The sequence below is a fragment of the Haliaeetus albicilla genome, chromosome 1 (assembly GCF_947461875.1).
Source record: "Haliaeetus albicilla chromosome 1, bHalAlb1.1, whole genome shotgun sequence".
Lineage (NCBI taxonomy): Eukaryota > Metazoa > Chordata > Aves > Accipitriformes > Accipitridae > Haliaeetus > Haliaeetus albicilla.
The window spans coordinates 66,970,861-66,997,473 of NC_091483.1; the positions used below are offsets into that span (position 1 = coordinate 66,970,861).

Genomic DNA, 26,613 nt, shown 5'->3' on the forward strand with positions numbered 1-26,613 from the left:
GCACGATAATAATAAGCAGTCGAGAAGTGATTCGTTGCCCTGCTGGAAGGGAGTTCATCCACGACCTCCTCCTCCTCGGTGACAGATCACAGCTATAGATCCTCCTGTGATCCCGGGAGCACGGCGAGACAGACCAGATCACACGAGCGGTGTGCGGCGAGGGCGGGAGGGGCGGGGGGGGGCGCCTTACGCGACTCCCCGTGGTCTCCCGGATACCGGGGCTTTGCTGCGGCAAAGGCACCTGATGGGAAAGGTAGGAACTGCTCAGTCCTTCCAGGTGAGGCCAGTTCAGCGGCTCCCGGGGTCGCTGCTGGAAAGGGAGCAACTTTCCTCCTCTCCCGGCGCCCGCCGAGGCGCAGCGCCTCGGGAAGGGTTCGCGCCCCTTCCCCCGATCCCGCCGCTGCACCTGAGCTGTCGGTGCTGGCGCCGAACAGCCCGGCCCGGCCCTCGGCTCCCTGGCGGCGGCGCTCCTCCGGCGCAGAGGGAAACGGCGGAGGCGAGGGGGGGGGGGGGGGGCGGGCAGCGGGAGACGGGAGGCGACACGCCGGCTCCTTCCCTCGCACCCCGACTCTCTCCGCTTGAACAATAGGATGGCACCGCCACACGCAGGCCGGCCGGCCGGCTCTCCTCCCCGCTGCAAGGTGCCTGCCGCCGCCCGCGGAAAGTGCTCCCCGAGAGCGGCCGCAACAGCCGCCCGACCGCCGCCGGCGCCTCGCCGAGAGCTCCCCACGCGGCCGCACGGCGCCCGCCGCCTCTCGCCCGGCCCGGCGCGGCGCCCCTCGCCCCGCTCCCACGGAGCCGGGAGCGCCCCACGCGCCGCCCTATATAGGGGCGGCGGGGCCGCGCCTCCCCGGCCCCGCCCGCAGCGCCCCGCGCCGCGCTCACTGGCTGCGCCGCCGCCCGCCCCGGCCGGCCCGGCCCGGCCCCGGCCCGGCGAGCGCGGGGGGGGGGGGGGGGGCTGCGCGGCGACGCCAACAATGAATGAAAGTTGGGGGAGCGCGCGGCGGCGGGCGGGGGGGGCGGGGGGCAGGTCCGCCCCCCGCCCCGGGAGAGCGGCGGAGCTCCCCTCGCCCCCCCCCCTCGCCGCCCCGGAGCGCGGAGTTGTTGCGCGGAGTTTCTGAGGCAGCCGCGGCCTGCGGGTGTCAAGCGCCCCGCGAGGGAGAAGGGAGGGGAGGGAGCGAGGGAGCGGGGTCGGCCGCGGTGCTCGGGTGCGTTTTGCCTGGCGAGGGAGGGGGGCTGAAACGTCGCCGGCAGCGCTGGTAAATATCTCGGGCGTCTCGGCGAGGGTCGTCCTGTCTGTCTGCCCTGGGCAGCAGTCGCTACGGAGGAGGAAGAGGGGTTTTCTCGGCGTCTTCTCCGGGTGCAGTTTTAGTGCGAAACACACCAGAATGGCTCATAAATTATTTTCGAAAATAAAATGACATGGGCAAGCGTTATTCCGTAGGTTAAAATGTGTCGAGTGGCAGCATTAACGCCGCTCTGCTCCTTCAGAAAACACTTTCCGTTTCAAAAAATTGTGTTCTGAATACACACGTTTCCCATAAATTTTCCTGAAGTGCTGTTTATTGTCAGCGCGTCTTCTCAGGAAAATAGTGAGTGCATCAGGCTCTAAACTAAATTTTAACTGGGTTTGGTTTTCCTTGCTTGTGAATTCAGTTCCATCTGATTTATAGCAGCTCTTGAGACCCCAGTAATAGGTGAAAATGATTTGTCTTTCATAGATGGCAACCCCCAGCGGGGATGACTAAGCCTTCAGCAAGGTGTAGTTTGGAAATGCTCAAGGGAGCCCATAGTTTCTTCCATATGGCTGGGTCCAGCTGAGTCTCTTCATCCCTGGGGTCTCTGCTGCACAATCCCCGCAAGAGGCTTACTGTCTCTTTTTGCCCATTACCAGGAGGACAAATTCTGTTCTCAGAAACGCTAGTCTAGATCCGAGTCAATCCGCTGAAGTGGAAGCCAGCGAAGTTACTCCTCACTTCCCTTACTGTAGCATGTGAGCCAAAATGAAAATTGCTAAAAATGTACATTCCTAATAACTTTTTTTTTTGATCCATTTGTTTAGACAACGACCAGTAAATATGGTTGTTGCACTGTTTTCAAATGCTGATAATGGCACCTTAGGTCTTACAGAGACACAGAGATACTCCAGTTTTTTAGATTGGTGCAGGAAAGAGAATTCAGTGACTGTAAGGGCAATACATCAGCTTCCGTGTATAAATGCTTTTCACTCTTTTCTCCCATTTGATTGTTTTAGGTCTTTACAAAGCATTTAGAAAGGATTTTGCAAGTTTCTAGCGAGCAACAGAAAAGAAAAAGAAAAAGAACTAAACCTGACATACTGCTTTCATGCCTCTACTAAAATCCTTTATCTTATGACTCCAGGCAGACAAAACCCAGAAAATACAATGTTAACCATTCAGTATTTTTTCATTATTTGTTTCAATTACCAGCAATGTGCCTGGTGCTGCAGAAGACACAAAGAGAAGAAATAAATCTTTTTAATTTACAGGAATTCTCAGAAAATCTGAATCAATTCTTAAAGTGTTAAACGTTGCTAAACTACTCCATGCAGAGCGGATTCAAAATCTAAACTGGTCTTAATTTAATATGCTTTGCTTTCAAAGAGCAGTATACTAAGTACAAGCAAGATCAATTTTTATTCCTATTCGGGGGTTCATTGATTTTTAACATGCCCACCTTTGAAGCATACCTTTCATTCACTCAGATTGATTTTCCTGAGTGTCTCGCCTGCCAGCACATTGAAACTCTCTCTTTGTGATCTAAACTCTTCAATGGGAGAGCTCCCAATGTCTGAAATTGTCTGAGAGCGAGGCCTTCTGTCAGACACGGCGTAGGATCATCGCTGGAGTATGAACGTTGCCCTGCAGAGTGCCCCGTGGCTGCCTCGGTTGCCTGCGGAATTAATTCTAAGCCACTTCCAAAGTTATGAGGGAAAATATTCCCATTGAGGAAGAAGCTGGGGAAAAATTGTAGCAACAAGGTATGTTAAAAGAAAAGCAATTAGAAACATTCATCAGTGGAAGAGCGAAAATTTTGTTACAGCCATTTCAGAAAATACTGACAGTAGCTAAAAGCAGTTTTCTGTTCTCCAGATTTCATTGTACAACATTCCACCCTTTGGAGGGTGATCTAAAGGGATACTCAAAAAGCTAAGAAGATCAGAACTATTAGCATAAGGAGATCAAAGTCAATAACGGTAGGTAACTCATGGCTGAGGTTGGTAGCAGTGACTACGGCTGAGCACAAAGCTGTGTGCTGTGTAGATACATCTGAGGGAGCTCCGTGGACATCATCTGCTGTATGAGCATCACTATAGCTTTGTAAGGACAGTGTGCCTGAAAGATACTGAACCAAATGACTCATCAGTTTGTACGTAACTGAAGGTCAATAAGGTGACAGAAAAATGGCCAACAGAGTTATATCAAGAAAAACCAGTATAAACTAATCTAGTTTCCTTCTTTGACAAGGTAACTAGCTTATGGGTAAGGGGAAAGTGTGAGAGATGGTGATATTAGCAGGTTGTTTGCCACCACGCACATTAACATTTTTCTAAGCAATCTACTTCAATATAGTCAAAATCCAAGTGCTGGAACGTGGGCACTTAACTGAGTAAAAAAACCCAAATCCTGTATTCAGAGTATGGTTGATGGTCGGTCTGGGAGTGTATAGAAAGCAGACTCTTTTAAAAAGCTGTTAAGACAATTATGCCACTGAATGATTCCATTAGTGACTGAAAATTAAGTATAACTATTAACAGATGATACCAGGATGGAAAGGGATGTAGGGATTTTGCAAGGCAGAACAATAATTCAAAATTATTTTGATAAACTGGAGAAAACACATGGAATTAGTAAATCTTAAGGAAGACATGAGCATAACATTGCATTCGGAAAAGAAATTCAAATGCATAAATGCAAAATGACTAGCTGGGCAGCAGCACTCCAGAGAAGGATACAGAGATGAAAACATGTCATCTTAAATTTATGGTAAAGGAGATTCCATTACAAAAAGGCAAACATCATTCTGATGAGGTATATATATTACATCAAGGAGGTAAGCATTCTTAAATGCTTATCAATTCCTAAAGCTTCATAAAAGCTTTTGTCAGCTTTTATGGGTAGGATAAAGTGTTCCATTTTGGACACCATTCCTAAAATATGCTGTAAATAAAACAGAGAGACTCCAGGCGACAAAACTAAGAATGTAAGTTTTAACAAACATGAACTATGAAAAAAGTATGAAAAAAGTGTGAAAAAAGTGCATTTACCTGGTTTAAAAACAAACAAACAAACAAAACCACCCCCCAAAAATGACCCAGAAAAAGGAAAGACATAATAACACTTCCCAAAATTAAAACGTGTTTGTAAACAGCACAGTGGTCAGTTGATATTCAGAACCAGTAAAGGGCTTCATTTTCAGGGAAGAGGGTTTATGAATCAGAAAAGCTGGTAGTAAAGAAGGCTGTGAAACCCAAAAGATGATATTGGTCTTTGCTTCATCCCCTTCAAGCCAAATCTTTACTGGAAATTTTAAAACAGACTGAACACATACTAGATAGGAATTATCCGGATGTACCACACACAGTGTGTCAGTAGGGACATTAGCCAACTGGCTTTTCAGGTTCTATTTAGCTGTGATTTCCCATGGGCATAAAATAAGTAGCCTTCTAGCAGTAATATTCATTGTCAAAGAGGACATCTAGCTGTGTGTATTAGTTGCTTATTATTTATTATCACATGTTTATAATTCAGGATCATCTAGCACTTCCAGTCAGGATTGTGCTTGGAAGTGGAGTAATATGACAAAAATATAATCACAACCTCCATGTGATGTGTGAAAGGTAAAGAGAAAGTAATACAATTTTTTAAAAACTGGCAACTAAGTCCTTTTGTCTATCAAGCTGATGTGAAGTTCATTGTCTATTTACCTGTAAGCAAGCGTAGATCTTGTGGACCAAGCAATGCAGAGACAATGCTAGCATTCAGATCAGAACAGAGGAGGAAGATTGTGCCATGATCCGTGCAAAAGAAGTCATGAGAAGAACCTGAGCAACAAGCTAGCATCACATACACGATAAAAGAGTGAGGGAGAAATAAAAAAATAATAATATGGAATGCTGCAGAAAAAATAGAGACACACAGTGAGAACAGAAAGCATGAACTTGCAACGAAAGAATGGGGAAACCACATATCACATTGCCAAATAAGCGTGAAAAAAAAAACTTTTCTGTAAGAATCTACTACAACAGAGACACAAAGGGATGGGTGCATTCCACTGGAAACTATGGTCAAATATCATTTAAATAGTGTTCTGCTTTTAATCCTTCCGAACATTGACTGCTTGTGACACTCTCATTGGACAAATCCAAGCCCATATTTTCTGAGCTTTAACTGTTTTGGTATTTCACAATGGACTATGGCCTAAAGAGCAACTTGGAAATCATAAGTGTATCCAAACAATATTTTAGCTCAAAGAAGATTTTATTTAGTTGCTAGCTATCTTCTCTAGTTGTTACCTAGCCAGGTTTAGAACAGGTCTGAAATGCCTTCAGTTTAAATACAAGATTAAAGCAAACTCTAGCTGGCAGGAAGGGGGTATAGGACCACGTCTGTGTTTGTACAACTTCTCCAAGGGAGCTAAGGATCAAACTTCTTGACTTCCATGAAACAGCACCCATAATAAACATTAAAACTGGTAGTAAATATTTCAGAAATGTATCCTTAATCTAAAGCTGAGTGACCTGAGGTTTATCCAATATCAAAGGGATGCTATCAAATTTTTAAGGTCACGGATTTCACACATGTAAAACCTTTAGGCTCCCATTGAGCTATCTAGAGTCTGACAATGCTTTACCATAAAGCATGATTGGAAATTTATTTGAAAAATTTGCTGGGTTTTAGAAGCTGAAAATGAAAACCTTGAATCACTCCATTATCATTCTAATGGACTAGAGTGGATTTATTCCAGTTTCTCAAATAAGTAGAACTTCAAGTACTCTGTGCAGATCTGTTGTATAGCAAGATTCTCATTATAATTTACTCCTTTATGAAAAATATTTACAATACCTCATGGCTAGGTCTAGAAAAATCTGGGGAGAGAGGAAATGGAAGTGTTGGAGCTTGGTGAACACAGTCATATCGCATGACACAGACTATGCACACTACTTTATTTGGGTTCTATTTGCTTCACTTATGCTTAGATTTCACATGGCAACATGGGATTATTTCAAGACAGCTAGGCTAAATTTTGTTTATGCTTCCTCGTAAATTGAAGAGCGATATGAAAGGCTGTCCAAGCAGCAATAGTCATGTGACACTACATACATTGATAAATCTACCTAATCTGTATTAAGAAGATGAATTTCCAAAGAATAAATGATTGGGAAACTGAAACTTAAAGGGAAAATGCAAGAAGTGCTTCAGCATAGAAAACCAACAGAAGATAAACTGGTCTAACATTACCGATCTTTTCTTATGCAAAAACTGAGTCAATTAATTTCCTTCTTTACCTGAAATCCGGATTTAAGTGGTGTATAGTCAGTATTTATTATGCTGTATCTTCACCTACTGGCAAAAGCCTCATAATTCGTGCTAGCAAAGTCTTTAACCCTTACCAGTGACCTCTCAGGTGCTATCAAATGTAGAAAACCTGATAGCTGTTGTATGTTCAATACTCCTATGACATAGATTAACGAACACACTATATTGCTTGTCTTGCATGGGATGGCACGAGGGACCTCATCCACCTCATGCAGTTTAAGAACTTTATCATTTCAACTAAAAAAACCCCACTTCTGTAATTTATGAGGAATTTGTATTTAAGAATCCTATCTCCCAATTTAGTGTGTGCGAATTCTTAGGAATTCATTACAGTTTAGTGTAAAAGGGATTATTCAAATTATCGAGTCTGACGTTTTGCATGAGACAGATGACTGAGGCTGATATTTCTGCACAAAGGCTGATAATTTGTGCTAAGCTAATATCCTTGCACGGTGGAGGATCTAGTCTCTTACCATCAAAAGTAACCAGGAAAACTCTATCTTTAAACAATTTGATTTTGGCTTCATTTTGGCTATTTGCAAGCAGAAACCTAATTTTCACCATGAGTGTAGTCATGCTATTTTGTACTCATTTGTTTCAGTGTTAATGTCTGGCCTTTAAGTTAAATTGTTATTTTCCTTCCCTGGGGATTGCCACCCTGATGTAGTTATAAACAGAGAACATATCCTTTCTCGCAACTTTCATTTTGTCAGGCTTCCTCTGTTGTAACTGAATCTGAGGATAAAATGGCATTACTTCTTGAGATGAACTGTTACCTATTCCGTCAATGCAACTCACAAGTTGCTTTCAGTGTCATCTAGCAGCAGAGGTAGAACACTTACTCCTGGCACAAAGGAATAAGCCACAAGTGATTTTTTTTAATCTTTTCATAATGACCTTTCCAAGTCTTTCTCAGCTTCTCTTCAGACTTTTGTAGGAATATATCTGTCCTAATGTAATTGGAAAGGATTTCTCCAGGTTCACCTCATGGTTGCTAATATTGCTGAAGATGTAGAAAACAGTAGGGTTTAGATTTTACATAGTTTTTCCTTCCCTTTCAGGGTGCATATCAAATGGATGAATTTGATGATAGTACAAAGGGTACTTTTTCTGCAATTTTAAATTGAGATGGCTGGTTCTTTTTTGTGTCATTCCCCTTTGCCTCTTTGTGAGGGAAAATGGAGCCAGTTCACTGTTGACTCTTCTGTTGCCCATACCAAGGAAACCAGAGCTGCAGTGCTTTCTGTTCTCTCTCTGAAGACTTTATTCTAAAAAAAAAAAAAAAATCTGGTTTGAAATCTTCCATACACTTTGGTTGAAATAACTCTACCCACTGGTCTTGCCATAACCTAACACGCACTGGACATTTCTGTATTTGTTTGGGGTTTGTAGAGTATATATCTTGTGAGAGGAGAGAAGAAGGTTGGATTTGGGAGGACGTTTTTTTGGAGAAAGGGGGGAGAGGCTGCTTGTAAAATGTCAGAGTTGATAAGGATACTTTGAATGCTGAGATCTCTCAAACTTTTCTGGCAGTTTTCATGGAAGAAAAAGTTGTTATAACCTGCTTTTTCTAAGCATACAAAAACTTTCTAGCACATATTATTTTTATTATGTATATGTTCTTTATTTTTGTTTCTTTATCACCACATAGGATGTATTTCAATTGTATCTGATCAGGATTGAAACTATATCAGTCCTAGGGAGAACATTGCTGAATCTTTGTTTTCCAGTTACTGCTTAAAATTAGTATGTGAGAGCATATTTTTTCCTGAAAGGAAGTGGTTTCTCTCTGTAGATAACTTAAAAGACATTTTCTAGGGAAACAATATTTGGCTATAAAAGCTGGTACGTATTTTCAGCTGGGTATATTCTATTCATAAACAAATTTTGACTCATTAGCCACAACCTTTGAAGAACAATGGTTTAATAAGAACATGAAATATATTCCTCCTAGTCCTGTTGGTGACTCAGTGTTTTCACCAAAATATTTGTGCCTCTCATCCTCCCATTGTTTTTGTGTACCTGGCACTTTGCTATCTTGTCTGAAAACACAGCGCACAAGCAACAGGGAAGACTTTATTGTAGAGGCAGCTCCACTAGGAAAGGGTTCTGGAAAGGAGAAGATTCTCTAAACAGAGCAAGAAGGTGACCTGCAAATACTTATCTTAGAATAAGTAGCGTTAAGGATGCATGCCCTTTAACACTTCTTGGCTTATTGAACAGCTTGTATTCAAGAGGAATGAAGCAGACTCAAATGTCCTGCAAAGGATGGTAAGATGCTCAAGAAGACGAACAGCCAGTCCGGCATTCAGCCCTTCTGAAAAAAAAATGTGTGAGTATAAGAGAAAGGATCAAGGTCTTTTTTTTTCTGCTGTTGCCCCTCTATTATACCTGCTGAATAGACGTGAAGACACTGGAAAACAAAGACTACAGGGGAGAAGAAAGGCAGAAATATACACCTTCATTTCCCAATGGAAAGGGTAGAAGTTGTGATTTATATTTCTGAGTTGTAAAATTTTTCACTACCCAAATCTCCATTACTGACAGCATGTGTTAAGGGTTATGAGGTTCAAGTTTCACTGCAGACCTTTAGAATAATACATAATGAAAGATACTAATCTGTCCATATTGCATATCAACATTTTTCCACAGCTATAGCAAGAATCATGAAGTTAATTCCAAGAAAACAGAGTAGTGTGAAGATGAAAAGAGACAAGGAAATTTTTTCAGATTAACAGTTCTCTCACTGAAAAATGCAGTTTCTGATCAACAAATCATATTTGGAAATTCAAGATGATTTTATAAGCAGTGTTGACTGAAATAACAAGTGATACTTTATTTTAGTTGAAAATTTTATGTTGACATGCTCAAACCTAAATATTGTGATTTTTCATTTGAAATGATGATTGGCTGCCTGTTTTTTTGTTTGTTTGGGTTTGGTTTTTTGTTTGTTTGTTTGTTTGTTTTTTAATTATTATTATTATTTTTACAAAACAGAATAAAAAAGCAAAATCCTTACACAGACCAAAATTTTCATGTGAAATATCTTATCCAGTTTTGGTATAGTCACTGAACTTAAAATTAATTAGTCACATAAATCCAGTATGTAGTTTCCTGAGACAACTATAAGCAGAACCTGGATAATACCAGGGAAAATAAGTATGTAAAGAAGGAAGTTTTTACTATGTTAATGGTGGGAGCTTTTTGTAGTCACCTAAGGTGAAAGTAAGAAATGGATAATAACCTTCAGCATTACGAGAAAGATTACTGCTGAGAATTGCGTGATTCTAGTACAGTTTTCCACTAATATTGGGAAGAACCAGATATTCCTGAATGCAATAGGCAGCAGATTTCATCATCAAACAATTCCTGAACCACCAACTGGTGCTTTTACTGGTTTGGATTTGTTTGCTATTTTATGAAATATTTCTGGAAAAAATGGTCATAGAATATAACACGAGATTGAATGATCAATTCTTTTAAACATAAATGAAGAGAAACAAAAACAACTGCATAAGATAATTTCATATATTCAGGGAACTAGTTTATGAACCTGGTTGATCTGAGAACTCTGATTCCTTAAAGAGAGGGCTTGAAATTGCTAAATGAACAGCTTAATTTTGATCTGTATTCCAAGGATGTATGAATGAGAGAGTACAGTGGTTTCAGATCCAAACTTATTAATAAGCACCTGAAAAAACATTAGATGAAAGCAGAGATGTCAGATTTTAATATGTTTTATAATTCTCAACTAAGAGCAAAATGTTTATGTCAATAAAAATAAAGAACAGAGAAAGGAGTGGGTTCCACTGGGAGTGAGGTGAAACTGAACATATTCTAGATATACTTTAAAAAAGACCACATTGTCTATGCTTCTACAAGCTTAATCATAGAGAAAAGGTTAACACAGGTATGAAACTAGACATTTAGATACACATAAGAATTTAGGATGTAAGAAAAAGAACCAGAATGATTATGGAACCACAATTCACTCTGAAGAAAAAAACTGCTAAGATTCAAAGATACATTGGAAAAGGTCATTTGAAAAAATTCTTATGCTTCTTGGCTGAACAAGATTATCAGACTTTTTCTGTATGTTAACTTACTTCTAAGGATAATTTGCAGGTGTACCTAAGGCTTACTTAATTTTTGCTGAAGTGGATTACAAGTAGTTTTGGCAATTTGGGATAAGAAAATGAAGATTATTTCATCCACTTGAAATTGCAACTTTTTATTTATGTTTTCTAGGTGAGAATGGAGGGTTTAAACAGACTTTATTCAATGTTTCAAAGACTAAGATACTTGTATAACTCTAAACATAGGAATACTTCAGTTGAAATCTACAGAGATTCTACCTTTTTTTGCTGAAAATATAGACAAATCTGATTCCTCTTGTGTAGGATTAGAGATCATGGAATAATTTCAGTCATCATTTGAAATACTCCAGTGTCCTGATAACATGGGTACTATCCACCGGAATTCAGTTATGCAAAACAATATGTCTCATCTGAAATATATCAATTCCACCAGTCCAGTGGGCCTGATACTAAGGCAGAATATTAATTCAATTCTGAGTAAGAGGCTCCTCTTCTGGCTCTCCTGCTAACATCCACAGAATCATAAATATTCTGCAATTGTCTTTCTAAAAAATAACTTCATGTAAAGTACAAAAGAGGAGTTTAACAACTTGGAAAGAAATACTTTAGGTTTCTCTTGGTAAGTGTGTAAAGATTGTACAATCGAAAGGAAGTACAGCTTAACCGTACAGTTTGTTTGCAAAGAAATTCATGGTGTCCATGGCATCAGTGTAGCATACTTCTTTGCCACATCAGAGAAATGTTTAGCTCTCTATTAACACAGTGATGAGGAATGAAAGGAACTTCACATCTGCATTTGAAACAGGAAGAAAGTTGTATGAAATACTAGACATTTTTTACTGTGTATAAACATCAAATTAAACACTGCAAAGTTTTTGCTCCCCTAATACCATTTTTAACCATTTCTGTGAATGCTGACTTCCCCAGAACCAGTCTTTCAACATCTACAAAACAAATAATTCCTTTGATCAAGACTGAGCTTATTAGAACAAGAGTAAGACAGACTTAAATTATTTTCAAACTGCTAAGAGTCCTGGATTATTTCAGCCTGGAAACTCCATTTTACCACCTCTCTCACTCTCATTTCGCAACCTCAGCCATACGGAATAATTTCTTCAAGCTAATAAATGCTGAATTTATATGGCAGTGTTCACCTTGATCCTCCTCTCAATACGGTAACTGCTGTTCTTGCAGGGGCCTGCTGGGTTGTTGTGGTTTCTCTATCCTACTGTGGGTTTTATGTATTTAAACGTGCTGGTTTCTTGTATTATTAAAGTCTCTCATTGGGGCAATATTATTGTACAAGAGTGCTGATTTAAAGAGAAGCCATTCTGAACACACAAATTCACTGTCAGTAGCCAGCAGAAGGCAGAACAAAATATTCGACACTTTGTAGTCAATTTGAATGCAGTATGCTGATACTCGTATCTAGCCCAGAAAACCTCAGTGGGACCCATGAATTATAGATCACCAGTACAGATGTTAACAGGTGGAAAAAAATACACACTTACAGTCAGTAGTATCTGAATCATCACGTTGGGGTTTTTTTTTGTTGTTCATAGCATATGCAAGTCTCCAGTGCTTCTGTTACTTCAGTCCTTGGGGTATATGTATTGTGATAATAAAAGCAAAGACATTCTCCACAAGGCTCCACTTCTTTCAGTACACAGAATAAGTGGTATTTAGTTGATAAACAGTATTTTGCTTTTCCCATATTGTTCGTTGTGTGGTCAGTGGTATTTCTTAGCCCCCGTGGTTTTTTTGTATGTCCACAAATCATAGCCTATGCTGAAAACAAAATGGTGAATTTCGTCCTGAGTTTTTGCATGTTGCTTGTCACTCTAGCATTTGATGCACTTCATAAATATTTACAACTATATGAGAAGCGTTATTTAATCACCATTCTATATGCACAAAGAAATTAAGGTCTGAAATTTTCACTAAATCTTAGGTGCCCAACTTGAGATGCCTATGACCTGAAGCTTTAGTCATTAGTATTACGCAACTTCTGCTCCATATTGTCTGTACTTGGTTGCAGCCCCACATAAGACATCAGCCCCTCTTTCCATTTAGAGGTTCAGAATCTCAGTGGACAAGGTTTGCAGCAATCCAGTGCTGTCTGACGGATAAAAAAGCAATTTTTCAATGATTTATCATGTCTGATTCCCATCCAGATTCAGACAGAAGAAGATATATATTCTTGGCCTGCCTCTGACAAGGACTACTCCCACCAAGACTGAAATTCAAGATGACTCTTCAAATCATGGATGACAAAGTTTTTCAGAAGTGATCAAGCCTTACTGCCCACCCCCTCAAAAAAACCCCAAACAAAACCAACAAAAAACCCCACCACCACCACCCACCCCCCAAAAATGGGGGGGGGGAGAAAAAAAAAAGGAAAGGAAAAAAGCCACAACCCAAATTCCTGAACCACTTTGAAACTGCTCCTAAAAATAAAGTCTGAAATAGTCCCATAGAGTTTCTGTTTGGTAGCTGGAGCCCGACAAAGTTTATAAGGCAGTTTAAAGAAGATGTTGTAATGATGGATGATACCACTAGCCCTGCCTGTAATATAAAAAATAGAGTCAGTGTTCACTTCTCCTTATAAAGGCAGCTCTTTTTCTTTTCCAGAAACTTCAACAGGCTATTCCTCAGCTAATCATGGTACCCATCTAAATCTCATTCCTGTGGAGAAGTGACCTACCTCATTCTTTCTTCATCCACTCCTGTTTTCCTTTTACAAGCTGTCCTGGCAAAGGACTGTGGATGCAGCTGAGAGGGCAAAAGGGCATCAAATTGCTGAACAGAAGTAAGTAATTAGACTTCACGTGAAGGAGGATATATAGTGTAAGAGAGGTCATTGCTTTTGCTTATAAATATAAATTATCCATTTTCCCCATAGCTTCAAAAACAATGACATTAAGTCCTCAGCTGTCGTGACTGATAAGCAAGGAGTGACATTAGAAGAACAAAAAGAAGAACTAAATACTGGAAAAAGATAAGGAAGAGAGACCAAAGAGGTAGCTGGAAGAGGAGAAGGGCAATTTTTTTTAAAATCAGGCTTTCCAGCAGGAAAAAAGCGTAGGAACTGATTGCTCAGCTGAGGAGCTGACTAGCATGAGGGAAGAAAAGAGCTGAGCCAAGTGTTACGTGGCTGCAGGAGGTGCGCTGAATAGACTGCCCTCGTCCATTAGCTCTCGTTTGGCCTGTTCCAGTTACCCTTCATACTGCCCATTTCAAACAAACCAAAGTCAGCAAACCATGTAAGCAAGTGCTTAAGTTCATTTTTATGCTTCATTTAATAAAGATTACACAACATAGAATAAATATTATGCAACATACTTCTATTTCTCATACTTAACTGTAGTTCTTATCTGCTTGCCTTAACGCGAGTGTTTCAGGCTTGTAACATAGAAGGATGTAAACTCATGATAGAGTCAATTCCTGGCCTTACTGAAGCCAGTGGTAAAACTCTTGTTGTCTTTTATGGGAATAGGATTTCATCAAAGTACTCACCTTAATTTGTAGCTGTTGTTTACATTCATGTGCATTTGAGACATTTCACTAGTATAGAAATCTCCTATAAAACAATTCTGTAGTAGTAAATTTTTCACACTCTCAATCTTTATTTTAAATGGAAACTTTATAAGAAACTACATTTATGCCATAGAGTAAAATAAAATTAAATGAAAAATTATGCGTAAAAAATAAATACTAAAACATGGAAAAATGCTAAAACATTTTAATAATTTCAAAACCTCATGAAGGCCACAACATAATTTTCAGCCAAAATATTTCTAAAACTGGCAGCCCACAAGAACCCTGGAACACCCATGTGGAAACATGTTTTTAATTTTGGAGTAAATATTTTTTCCTCATACACAGAAGTCTTTTCTTTAAATAGTAAGAGACAGCCCAAAATAGGGAGGAAGTTAAGCATTTTTGTTGTGCAATTAAAAATGAATTATACATAGCTAAAATCAAAGTTATTTCTATGCTACATGTGAAAAGTTTAGAAAAATAAACATTTCAGAAAGTGAAGCTTATAAAGTGAGGCCTTGGAAATCTCTTAATGTAGGGGGCTTAGTTTTCCAAGTACCATTCATCTGATCATTGCATGTTTGGGCACCTGGAGGTGTGAACCCACTGGCTGTGGGCCTTCAGATTCCATGATTACAAACTCACAGACAGTAAAATGTGGAGACTTTTCAGTGTTCTGTGTCGTCAGGGATGTCACTGGGAGCAAAGCCTCAGAGCATGATAAAGGTCTCTTTCAAACTACAAAAGTATCTTTAGAAGAACAGTTATTTTAGTTGAAATTTATAAGCTGTTCCTAATCTATTTTGTCCCGCTGCAGCTGTAGCAAACATTAGGATTGCCTTTCAGCACTTCGTGTATACTCTGTGGTTGAGAAGAACAAGTCCTAAAAACAAAAGTTAGTTTCCAGAAATTAAATTCAGCATCGGAACAAGAAAAGCTAGTGAGTAATAGTGTCTTCTCATCTTTTGAGCTTCAAACACATAAAGAACAGCACCTTTTTCACACATCCTTCCTGTCATGAACCTTTTGTACTCTGTATATCTTGGGTATGTATATCTCTCTGTCTTCTCACAGCCCCGAAAACTGGCATTTTCTATGCATGCAATAAATACAGCAAATCAATTAATAATATCAATTTTATCACCAAGCAGTAATATAAATTGCTGAATCTTATTTTTCATCTTTCAAATGAACTGATTTCTATACCGTGCTTTTCCTAGAGGCAAAATAATGCACTTCTTATTTTATATGTTTTCTCTGCTCAGTTGCATGTGGGGTGCTATGTTGGTTTATGTGATAAGAATGTTTGGTCACAAGTTTCCCAACTGTATGCCAGAAAAGGTTCAGGGAAAGCTAACAGTAGTGATTAAGAGTATGAAAAAATGTACATGACGAATGGTTGAAAAGTTGCCTACATAGAAAATAGTGCATAAAAAGCCTATAATAAAGTGAAAAAATAATGAGTAGTATGAAGAAAGGCATACTGGGACCTTCTTTTCTAGTACAAGAAAGCAGCATATTCAACTGAAGTTAAAGTTGTCAGATTAAAATCAATGAGAAGTATTTTTGTATAGTACATAATTATTCACCAGCACTGTTAGTCACAGAAAGTTCCAAGGACATGCAAGATGGAAAACTCTTTACATATTTACATATATCTTTCAAGATTGTCCAGAATAAAATTTAACATTATAATTTTGGAAGACATTTCAAATTACTGGCTTAATATCTCTAACTATAGATCCCATCTATTTCATAAGGAAGATTCGCTTACACTTGCCTTCAGCAGAATTTTGCTGAACTTCTTTGTCAGTAAATAAAACGGGGCAGTGACAAAGACAAAACAGTGGTCTAAACTCTCTGCTGCTCTAATCCAGCATGGCTTTTTCCTTTTGTGCCACCAGTTGTCAATAGATATGGTGCCAGTATGTTAAGTTATGTGACAGAAAGCTGAAGGAGCACAGAGGCACTACAGCAGGACTGGGGGAAACCCCAATAACCTGCCCAGAGAAGCAAGCACCAGCCCCAGCCCTGCCAGGGCTGTCCCAGGAGACTGTCAGCCCCTGGGCGGGGGGGACACCCATTCGGATCAATCAGTGGGAAGGGTCTCCAGAGTAATTTTGGACTGAGGCGGGGGGTTACTGCCTATTGGACTCATTATGGGATGCAGGGAGGGGCACTTAGGAATGTACAGACAATGTAGAATGGGATGTTTAGGGGAATGGGTACAATGGGAAGTTTAGGGGAAGGATCAAAGGTGGGAAAAGGGAGGAAAAAGCATGGAAAAAGAGAGGGAAAAGGGGGTAAAAGGCATGCGCAATCAGGTTGCTGGTCAGTATGCTTGTGTGGCCGTGCCCTGTGCCCGATCACTGCAGTCCGTCCTGTCTTCTTGTTAAACTCTTTTTTCTGGGTGAGGACCTGCTTATCCTGTATGCATGTGTGTGTGCGTGTGTGTGTGTAGGTCTAAGTGCCAGCACCTGGGCTGGGGACCACGGATTACAGTGTCCCTGCACAACTGGAGAGGCTGGAGTGCAGGTGCCTTGCCTGAGGGTGTATGTCAGTGTGTGATTGCTAGTGAATACCAAGCCAGACTCAGCAGTGGGTAGGATAAGAGGCTTGGGAGCCTGGTATTGGAATGGCCACAAGTCTGAGCTGGGTACTGGAAAGACAAGAGGGTTTGAGAGTTGACTGCTGGAGGAAGTAGGAGGTCCAAGCCACGTACTGGAGAGACTGGCTTGGGGTCAGCTACCGGTGAGGTCCTAGGCTACCAGGAAGGTTCATTTGCATCTGTGTGCTTGTGAGGCAACTGCGAAGCAGCCCACTGCTGACTGGAGCTGGGCACACGGAGTGGTGGCAGGCTTGCCTCTGCTGAGCTGTGGGACTTAGTGACCGCTAGCAGGTTCGACAGTGGATTTCACAAAGGCAGTAGAAAATCCAAAATAAAAATAGTTTTCTCCCATGGTGTTCTGTATAAACACTGACCAACAAGTAAAACATGCTGTTGGTCATAATGATTGCATTCTGCTTTTACCGTCTTTTTTGGCTACTGTATCTTCATATTCCTATGCTGAATTATCCTTTGGATGTTACTACTTTTTATAACATCTTTAGGTTCATAACACTCTACTAACATGAAAAATACTATAATTGTTTCTGAAAAGAAACCTGTATTTACCTCTTAATGTTGCTTTTATTTAGGATCACTGTACCTGCCTCTGACGTTCTGAATCTCTTCATGGCATAAATTAGCAATATAATTTTAAAAACTGAAAGCTGCTCTGGAGCTTTTCAGAGGAGATCACATTTATTTTACAGTTGCTTGTTAATTGCTTTAGTGCCTAAGGATGTACAACATATGTCCTGCAAAGAGACACCCATATGGTTGTACAGTGTATGTCCTGGCACTCTGTTGCCACAGACTAGAAAACAGACTTCTATTTAAAATGCATGGCCCATTGCATGATTGAAGGTGTGACATATAAAGGATTATAACTGACAACATTGAAGCCCTACACCTGTCACAATGCTGTGTTAGGAGGATCTGTACGCTGTTTTGCTGAGAAGGGGAAAGGAGAGAAGATTGCCTTCAATGAAGAAACAATTAAAAGATACTTTATAATTTGGGTGATTTTCTTTCTCAACCGTCTGATTTATTCATGTCACTGTAACTCAGCTATAGCTCTATTTTGATTTAAAGGTAATAAAGTTAAAGAAGTTAGTAGAGGAAAAAGTATAAGGGCATTAACTGGCCACATGGAACCAGATTTTAAAAGGTATTGAAGCTTTTAAGGCAGCAGAGAGGTGACTAAGGCTGTCTTCTAAAAGTATCTACATTTTTAGAGGCATAAACACTTTAAATAGCCTACCTTTTAGCCTTTCAGTTTTCTAGTGAGTATTATGGACACTTTGAATATTCAGAAAAATGCAAGAATGTACACAACCCTCAGAAACTCAACAGTCGTTGCAGACGACTGTCTTTTAGACTGAGGCAAACCTATTCCAACAAAATAATTGCACTCTAGTGCTTGTATTTGAGGTTCATCCTCCTTAGCTTTAGCTTTCTCAATGAAATACTTAGGTAAGGAATTAGTCTAAGGAAAAGATTAGTCTCACCTAACTTTAGCTATTTGAAGTATAGTATTACTAGAGCCTGAGCTAGTCATCTTGGTTTTCATTGCACTACTGCAGAGAGATAAGCATCTCTAGAACGTGTCTTAGCGATCTCTTAGGATAGAAGGAATCACCCTGTGGAGATGCTCAGCTCTTTTCACTGACTGACTAAACACTTAAGTAAGGAATTTCTTTCTTCTAAATTTAGATAGCCAATTTACAAGCCTGGTGTTTCTAAATAGTTAATAAAAAGTGAAAGACATCTCTTCAGAGTGAGTCATCCTATCTGAAACCTGAGTCATTCTTCAGCAGTGCCCTTCTCTCTTCATTGACTACAGAGAACACGTAGGAGTACTCCTACGCTGGAATCATCTCTTACCTCAGGTATTTCATTTAAATGCTTAGGTTATGTGAGATTAATTAAGGTTTATGTGACATTTGACAGCAACCTGAGTACTTTGCTGGAGTACCTTTTTCTCCTCCAGGTTACAGTATCTTCCACATTGTGATCTTTTCTGAGTTTTTGCTCACAAAGAGAACAAAAGCATATGACAGAATTAATTTCTCCTGTTTAATTTTCCCCATTGGTGTAAATTTTCCAAGGTACCTTGTAACTGTAACAAATTAATCCTACTACTTTCCAGTGGAATTGGGTTTGGGTAGCTAAAAATCACAAACAATGTAGCAATATCGCAGGGTGCAATAGTGAAGCAAGCCATTTCCAAATTCTCCTGTTGATGCAGAAAATTAGATTGTTTTTTTTCTATTGTCTTCATGGTTATAGTAATTTGCTAATTGAAGAGGTGGAGCACAGTTGAATTAAAAAGGTTTCTTGTGAAAGATTATTTTAAAATTCCATGCAGAAAATTTAATTACTCAAAAATGTTTTCATCTTTAATTTCCAGAATTTTAAAGATAACAGGTCTGATAAAATTCAGAGAACTGTATCAGAACTGACAAGTCAAGTAAGAGGCATTTAAGAGAGCAGTGAGTTAAACCATCAACTAATTGTCTTCTTGAGATCTTTTGCAGTCTTCCTACATGAATGTTTATTAGAACAAACTAACTCTTCAGTTTATTCAGATGCTTCAAGTCAAAATGCATTTCTTTCTTTAAAAATATGCTCATATCTAATTCTAGGTTACAGAAATGTTTTAACAGTCACATGTAGAATAATGACATGGTCACTATACTATGTTTCTCTAAGAATTCTTCCTCTTTCAGACCTACAACAGACAGAAGAATACTTCCTTACTTTGTTGTTTATTGCTTTTACACAACACCTCTCTTTTCATTTCCTCTGTTACACATAAAAGCATCATTTGTCCCTTCAGGAAGCCTCATTTGTTTCTAGGTACAGTCATTTACTGCTGTAATACCTTTCTGTGAAGGATTTTTGTTCTAATATTTTTTTCCACTTCACGTAATTTGTGAAGCCTTTTGCAGGTGATGTCACTAAAATAAATTATTTAACATAATTCATAGGGACTGGTACCAAGAAAATCCTCTTGTAAATGCTCAGAGGAAGCTTCTCATATGAGCAGATTATTCCATCACTGCGTTACTGAATTCTTGCACCTCACTCTGAGCCATATGGTAATACCTACTGCTAGACATAAGGTTTCTAGGAATCTCGTCTAGCTCAGTAAGGATGCTAGAAGCACATGGGGTTCAATGTTTGTTGGTTCAACACTTAGCTGGTGCAAAGCAAACTATCCTTATACCTTTCCTGTTGGGCAACCTGTGGTCACCCAAGAATCTTTGTCGGGCAGTGGGCTTAAATGGTTGGGAACCCCATTTCCTTCTTTTTATCCCAATGGCCTCCTGCACCAGGATTTGGAAGAAAAGAGCTAGGTGACTTAAAATGAGAGTTTCAGCCATATTTTTCTTCTCGAAAAATATTTTATTTATGAATATTTCCTGTGAAATGCACTTAATGATGTTTGCAAAACCAGTGCTGCTTTGATCCTTGTAATGATCTCATGATATCAGTCTTAAAACCTCAGAATTCAGCATTTATGATTATTTCTCTTTTAACAGAAAAACAGATTTTCAGTTCATCTGCTCTGAAAGCTCACTTTCCTGACACTACTGCAGACTAACATTTTGGCAAGGGTCACCGTAAAGAGCAAAGCAGGTTTTCACAACTGCTGGCTCCAAAGAAAACCAGAAATAAATAAAACAAACTTTACCCGCTTAATATACATTTTTTAAAGGTTTGAACTGAAGAAGAGTGAAACACAAATATGACAAGTTTCATACATGGCAATGATATGAGATCTATGTCCACTTATTATCTAAGTGTATGCATTCAGAATGGCTAAATTTTACCCTGAAGGCTACCAACAGGTGGCCAGTTTACTTGAGAAGAAATGTAGTGTTATTTAGTTCAGGTCAGAGATTTAGTTTCAAAGCTGGTCTCGGGTAGTTTTCAGGAGAGAAATTCTCCATAAATGTGACTTCAGTGCAAAAGAAACATAGAAAGGGGAACTTTTCTCCCATCCTTTCTTCAGACAAAGTTGTTTTGACTAATTTAGAGCAAATACATACACATATAAACATATAAATATAAACAAATATAGGTAGCTGATAGTCAACTGATTTAGTGACAACAGTCAGTACAGAAATTTGTCACCAAAAATATTTTCCATTCATTTTAGTGCCTCTAGTTTTTATTTATCCAGCTCAAGGTGGCTTAGACTATCTAGAATTTATTCTTATTTTTCTATACTTTATCTGTTTTAGTTATACCATTTAGGGTGTTATTAATAGATTACAATATACTACTTACTTAAGTTAAAATTAGCTGCTAGGCTTAATTAGCTGCTAGACCGGACTGAAAAAAGGATCTAAAACTATATATGGTGCTTGTAGAAATTTAAATTAGCTTACAGGGCAAAAATATTTTGTTGTCAGTGGAGCATATTAAAGTTGTGTAAGTTTGCACCATTAGTCTGTGATTTGCTTTTACACATAAAGAATGACACTCCATACTGTAATTTTGAGCTCTACTATTCTATAGAGCTGGAAGCTTTACACAGTATTTTATTTTAGAGCACATTACATATGGAGAACAAGGAGGCAAGGGAAATAATCAGCTGCAACAACAAAATCTTAAATAATTGAGACAGGATTTTTATTAAAAGCCTACCTTTTTGAAATCAGATTTATTGTATTTGAAAATGGCATGTATATTTGAAGAAAAGCTGCTTGGAATGATTTATTAAAAAATCTAGAATTGAATTTTTGAATTATTAGCAACAAGATATCATTTTGATAGGAAAAAAGAAATAGCAATTGTATACAGCAAGACATAAAGTTGAAGATGATATATTTGTGATTTTGAAGAAGTTTTAGTTTATAAACATGCCTAGAAGTGACTTTAATTAAGTAGACCAATACGAGCCAATGGAACTACTTCTCCTCCTTTAAATTATGCAGGTGCTTAATCTCTGCACACAGTCTCCTAGGAATGAGAAATGTTTTGGTTCTGAAACAAAGCTAGATCCTTGCTTTATTTATATCTTGAGACACAGCCTCAAGTCATTCATGGTAACCTGCATAATGCTTTGGTGAAAATACACTAAAGCCTGCTGATATTTACTGTATAGCTGCAATTGACACATTGTATTTTAGTTTATGGTTTCACAACTTTTTCCATAAATATTTTATATTCCATTTAATTCTTTTCATTTCAAGTAGTTTTTTTTCTGGGAAACCAAATATAATTTTTAGAATTTTTTTTCTGAGATCATGGGCTTGCAAAATGAACTGAATGTCAAGACATATTTTCCCATTTCCTGCAAATGATCAGTTTCACAAAGTCACCAAATGGCGGATGGTGAGAGATGCCTCTGGACATTGTCTACTCCCTCTGCTCAAGCAGGGTAATCTAGAGCAGTTAGCCTGGGAACGTGCCCAGTCAGGTTTTGAATATCTCCAAGGATGGAAACTCCACAACCTCTCTGGGCAACCTGCTCCAGTGTTTGATCATCCTTACAGTGAGAAAAAAAAAAAAAGCATTTTCTTCCATTTGAATGGAATTTCTTGTGCTTCAGATTGTGCCCATTGCCTCTTGTCCATTCACTGGCCACCACTGAGAAGCATCTGGCTCCATATTCTTTTTTCACCCCATGAGGTATTTATACACACTGATAAGATTCCTCTGAGCTTGTTCTTCTCCAGGCTGTACGGTCCCAGCCCTCTCAGCCTCCTCTTGTATGACGGATGCTCCAAGCCCTTCATCATATCCATGGCTCTTCTCTGGACTCACTCCAGTATGTCCATGTCTCTCCCATCATGGGGAGCCCAGCACTAGGCACAGCACTCCAGATGTGAGTAGAGGGGAAGGATCATCTCCCTTACCCTGCTGGCAACTCTCTTCCTCGTGGAGCCCAGGATGCTGTTAGCCTTCTTTGGCATAAAGACACATTGCTGGCTCATGATCAACTTGTTCTCCAGAACCCCCAGATCCTTTTCTGCAAAGCTGGTTTTGGCCAGTTGGTCCCCAGTATGTACTGGTGCAGAAATCCTCATTGCTTGTGCTCTTGTGGTGTTGCTGCTCCAGCAGATCTCAGGGTGGTTAAAGGCTCCCATGAGGACCAGGGCCTGTGAAAGTGAGGCTTCTTCGAGTTGTCTGAAGGCGGCCTCACCTCCTGCTTCCTGATCAAGCAGTTGGTAGCAGACACCCTCCACTTACACTGTTCTGCTTGCTAATCCTGATCACCCTTCCACAGTCAGAGCTCTGTCTACCCCTGCTGCTTGCTCACGCTAAGGGTGAGTGCTCGTTCATGCCACCCTGGCCTGCCCTTCCTAAAGAGCCTATATCCAGCTATGGCAGCACGTGAGCCATCCCACCACGTCTCTGCGATCCCCATGAGATCATAGCCCTGCAACTGCACACAGGCCTCTGATTCCTCCTGCTCCTTGCCCATGCTGTGTGCATTAGTGTACAGGCACTTCAGATGGGCTCCACTCATGCTGATTTCCTGGGAAAAGGGCAAGCACGTTCCCCACCATGCTGTCCTGTCTGCATTTCCTTATTTGTGTGCAACACCTGGGATGACCCACTTTTCTTGATTGTTTTCTTGATTATGTGCTGTTTCTTGATTAGGAGGTCTCTCTTGTCCACCCTTGCACCCTTTGATTGCCAACTCTGTCCACGACTTCCTTACTGAACTGGGCATCAACATCCCTCTTTCCCTCCATTCCTAATTTAAAGCTCTCCTCACCAGCTAGGCCAGCCTATTGGCAAAGATGCTTTCACCTCACTTGGTCAGATAGATCCTGTCTCTTCCTAGCGGTCCTTGCTCCTCAGAGATGTGAAAACTAAATCCCTGCTGTTGACATGAATTGCACAGCAGTGACCAGTTATTGACCCACAAGATCCATCCACTCGTCCTCAAGCCATTCTCCTTCACTGGCAGGAATGAGGTGAAGATCGCCTGGGCCCTCTTATCCTCAGCCCTCACTCCCAGAGCCGTGCAGTCACACTTGATATGCTGCAGGTCTCTCCTAGCAGTATTGATGGTGCTCAAGTGGAAGAACTGCAGGGGGTAATAGGGGGCCAGACCAGCCTTGACGGCCTGTCCACCACATCCCAGATACGAGCCACCAGCAAGCAGCCGGTCCCTAGACGATGGGTCAAGTCAGCAGACAGGGACCTCCATCCCCGGCAGCAGTGAGTCTCCCACTGCAATCCCCCACCGCTTCCTCCCGGCACTTTGGCGTGGCTCAGGCGCAGCTGGCTCCGAGGCTTTGTGGGACACAGCTCCCAGCCCCCCCCGCTGCCAGGACACTGAGCTTTTCTGTGCTGACAGATCTGCAGGTGGGGCAGGAGTCTCAGAGAAGATCCAGTCAATCAAAAGCCAGGCTAATTAACAATAACCAGCCACCAACATCCTCCCACATAAGCTTATAGGCTAGAACTCACGCTGGAAGAAATAGGCACAACTTCTGTTATCCGTGCAATTGATTCTCAGCTCTGTCAAAGCTGTGTGCTGCTCTGACACCACTGCTGCAAGACTATATTCATTTAATGATTTGAAGACTGAAGCAAATGAGTGGGAGATTGCGTATGTGGAACCAAAAATGTAAATTAGGTTCTTAGTAACAAGTGGCTTCTCTTCCCAAAACACGTTATAAGTTTAAACAGCTCTGCAATTCTATCACCGTTGCATATTTTTTGCCCCTCCCAAGCCATAAAAATGTGAATAGTAAGGGAAAAGCCTAGATAATGTCCAAACTATTTAAAATTCCTTTTTTAAAATATGTAGTCAGAAGCCATGTGTATCCAAGCACAGCACATAAACACTGTATCGAGCGGAGCTTTATTTTAACACTATTTACCATTCTCTTCTGACATCCTCCTAAAGGTGGACTACCGTGCCTTGGAGGACCTTGAAATTACAATGCATTGCAATGCATTGATAGTGAGCTATTGTTTAATCCACAGTCCTCTTTCTTTTGTATTCTAAAAGCCTAAAGCACATAGTCTCACTCAGGTATAGCGTGTAAGGTTCTTGTTTTGTTTTGTTTTTTCTTCTTTTACTTTCTCACAGGCATAGGAGTTAAAGGATTTAAAAATGCTGGAAGTATCTTCACAAGAATTACTTTTCAATTAAACATAAAATCACATATCTACATTGTAATCAATCAGTCCTGTTGTACACTCGAGAAAGAAGTCATGTCCCCCAGATGTAAACAATCGTTCAAAAGTCAATGCCATATTCTATCAGATTTATTGAAAATAAATTTTCCTCTGTAGTGCAAATAGAAGGCAGCCATATTAATTTTTCAGGAATTCTTCTTTTCAAACCTTAACTCAAATAGGGGAACCTCAAGCCTCTTTCTGTCTGCTAATCTCACACCACACTGCATATCAAAATAAAAGTTTCTACTATGGGGACACATAAAACAAGAATCAGTATTAATCCATTGTCATGCCTTATGGTTGAAATTGCTCCTTGGTGATTAATATTATTCAGGGCAATAGACAGAATTGGAAGATCTTTGTGAAACAACAGGAGATATTCTTGTGATCACCAGACAGAGAAACAAACACAGAAGTAGAACATTTCATTGTGTTTCTTCAGTATAACTGCATGCCCACAACAGTCTTTAAAAAAAGTATAGTTTGGACTCTATACAGTCTCATGTGCTTTTATACACTTTTGGCTCTGGGGGGCTTCATTGCAAATTTGAACTTATTATCAAAGAAAGAATTTGCCACACTGTAAACAGGTGCAAGGTAAAAGAAAGGGAATTGGGGTTAGGCAAGCAGATAGTGTACTATCCAAAGAACATAATAATTCTGTCACAAAGGGAAAATTTCCCCAGAAAGGGCTCCTGCAAACTCCTTAAGACTGGAAATAAAAAATTAGCTCAGAATCGAAAATATAAAGTAGTAAGACATCAAATGAAAATCATTAAAAAAAGAATTTTCCTGAGGTCAAGGGGCTTACTCACAATCCCACAGAAAAATATTTTATATTTCACTACAACTAAGAGCCATACTGTAGATTAAATACTCCTTTCCTCATCTTATACAAAATTTATGGATAAATCACTGCACAAAATGGGGAAAATTGCTTATGGTCTAGGTGGTGGTAGTTTACCTAAACCAAATGTGAACCCTATGTGGTGGGTTGACCCTGGTTGGATGCCAGGTGCCCACCAAAGCCGCTCTATCACTCCCCCTCCTCAGCTGGACGGGGGGGAGAAAATATAACAAAAGGCTCGTGGGTCAAGATAAGGACAGTTTAATAAAGTGATAGCAAAGGTTGCATGCGCGAAAGCAAAGAAAAAACAAATGATGTTATTCTCTACTTCCCATCAGCAGGCGATGTCTAGCCGCTTCTCGGGAAGCAGGGCTTCAGTACGCGTAGTGGTTGCTCCGGAAGACAAAATGCCCCCCCCTTCCATCTCCCTTTACTTAGCTTTTATATCTGAGCTGACGTCATATGGTATGGAATATCTGTTTGGTTGGTTTAGGTCAGCTGTCCTGGTTATGTCCCCTCCCAAGATCTTGCCCTGCCCCAGCCTGCCATTGGGGGGGGGGCAAAAATGTTGGAGAGACAGCCTTGATGCTGTGCCAGCACTGCTCAGCTGTAGCCAAAACACTGGTGTGCTATCAACACCTTTCTAGCTACTGATGCAGAGCACAGTGCTATGAGGGCTGCTATGGGGAGTATTAACTCCATCTCAGCCAGACCCAATACACCCTGCTACATGGAAAGAACCAGCATAAGAGTTGGCAATCTGAGGGAATTGCACTGCTTTCGTAGTATGTATAAATAATGCATATA

At 40.2% G+C, this 26,613-nt stretch overlaps 1 long non-coding RNA gene across 1 annotated transcript; it reads left to right on the forward strand.

Moving 5' to 3' along the window:
- Positions 1 to 45: 45 nt before the first annotated feature.
- LOC138686917 (uncharacterized) lies at positions 46 to 14,815 on the forward strand. The gene is made up of 3 exons (XR_011326259.1): positions 46 to 253; positions 13,289 to 13,466; positions 13,560 to 14,815. It is a non-coding gene; the product is annotated as an uncharacterized lncRNA (long non-coding RNA).
- Positions 14,816 to 26,613: the final 11,798 nt, after the last annotated feature.